This window comes from Anser cygnoides, chromosome 4 (genome assembly GCF_040182565.1).
Source record: "Anser cygnoides isolate HZ-2024a breed goose chromosome 4, Taihu_goose_T2T_genome, whole genome shotgun sequence".
NCBI classification, from domain to species: Eukaryota; Metazoa; Chordata; class Aves; order Anseriformes; family Anatidae; genus Anser; species Anser cygnoides.
In genome coordinates this window covers 49730815-49733034 of record NC_089876.1, presented here as the reverse complement: position 1 = coordinate 49733034, position 2220 = coordinate 49730815, and positions in this window count along the sequence as shown.

The following is a 2220-nucleotide window of genomic DNA, read 5'->3' as shown; positions in this document are numbered from 1 at the left end:
CAGCATGAGTCTTCTAAAGCAGTGCCCTCTACTTTAAAAATCAAATCTGCATTATCCATAATAATGATGTACTTTTTTTTTTTTTTTTTTCCTTGCAGCGTAAATTCTCAGCCCTATAGGCTCTGCAAAGCCAGGACTGCACGATTTATCCGCCATTTTAACATAAAACGCCTGTCCGTGTGACACTGAGAGATGAACAGCAGAATAGGTCTAATGGAGACAGTTTAGCTGTGGTGCATCCAAGAGGAACAACATCACATACTAAGTCACAAACATAGCCCAGAAAAAAAAAAGTGCTTTTTATTTTGAAGGCAATGCAAGTCTACATGTTACGTCATTTTATTAAGAAAAAAAGAAAATGTTAAGAAAAAATGTTAATCTTTATAACCATTAGTTTCCTGCACATAAAAAGCAAGTGCACATCCAGTAATGAGCCTAGCCTGGAACTACATACACCCTTTCAAGTGCCCAAGGAGAAAGAGTGTTGAGTTTCGATCTCAAAATATTTTGGTGTTGGAACAAAATATGTTTACCAGAAATCCTGCCTCTGGTTTCATTTGGAGGAACAGATCTCAAAAGAGAGATCAATAATCAGTTCTAATCACTGTCTGTGACCGGTTGGAACTGATGCCACCTATTTCTCGCTGTTTCTATTCCGTGCTATTTCTTCAAAGCATTCTGGTTTTGGAACATTTTCTCATCAACAAAATAGTTGAAAGAGCACTGATGGTACAAATTAAACTATTACTAACTATGCAGAGATTCCAGTTCATTGATTTGTAGTGGTTGGATTCATTGAAGTCATAGATTATTGGAGATGAACACTGTTTGGGGAAGGATGTCCATGAATGCAAAGTATTTGCTAAAGTCAAAAACGGCAACATTCAAATTTCAGAGCCTTCTCTGAATATAGCAGGTGTCTGCTTATAGATTGTCTTTCGTTGCAAAATGCTCTACAAGGCAGCATAGGAAATATTTTATTCCTTGCCAACTCTTGGTATTTCTCTATTCACAGCAACTTTTGCAGTCATAACTACAGTGGAAGGAACCAAACTGAGACATCTTAGAAAGCTAAAAAATTATTCATATTTAAAATCCATATGTCTTAAAACTGAAATGACCAAATGGTGCAAGAAGGAAGGATAAAATGAAAAAAATAAAGATGTAATCTGGCCTTTCAGAGGGAAACACACTAGCTACTTAGAAGCTTTTTGTGTTAATATTAATATTGCATTGCTTTGTTGTTACAAATGTTTTTCTCGGTAGTTTGTGCTTATTTTTAGTTTTTTCAGGTATGGTATTCACTGCTGTGAAGGGCTGTATTTAGTGTAGATTAAAGAAGTAAGACTACCTAGGAAAGATGTCATATAAAAAGAGTATGAATAATACATCAGATGAGAAGGAAGAGGTTTTACTGCCAGAATTAGGAAGGATGAGAAAGGTGAAAGGCTATAGGATATTGCATATGGGAGGATCACTTATGTGTAAAACCATGTGAACAGGAGGTTTAGAGAACTTCAAGGTGAATTAGTAAATTTTTGTTATCTCACTAAAATATGGGTTACCCTTGTCTTCTCATTTTGAAAATGGAGCTGAGCATTAAAAAAACCTGGATGGTGCTGTTTGTGGTTGCCAACACCAGAGTCAGGATGCGGGAACTTACGACTTGTGGCCATTGGCTTGATCCACCCATCCACCCTTTTAGTGCCCTGCTGCAGCTTTGGGTTAGTAAGAAATGAAGAAAAAAGAATACTACCAACCTGAACAGCAAACACTTCCTTGTTTATCCTGAAACACAACAAAAAGTTTGTTTTCCAAACAAGTCCATAGCAATTCCAGACTTGATTATTTTGTGAAATCTAGTAGGGCACTGGAACTGTACACGGGAGCTGAAAAAAATAGTCTTAATATGGTATCTTTTAAAGATCCAGATATGAACTTTAGAGGCAAATATCTATTAAATTAACAGGATATTAAATCCTATTTAGTTGAATTCTTGCAACAAGGCATTCCAAAGAATTTAACAGGATGACATAAGAAAAAGACTTCTCTTTCCTGAACATGAAAAAATAAAGGAAATTATATTGCTATAATCACTTAAAGCCTAAAAAAAACGTTAGCAATCAACACTGCACATTGATGGGTACACTGCATTTCAATTTCTAGGCTACAAAGGGAATCAGGAATGAAAAAAATACTCCAAATCCTTTTATACTTTCT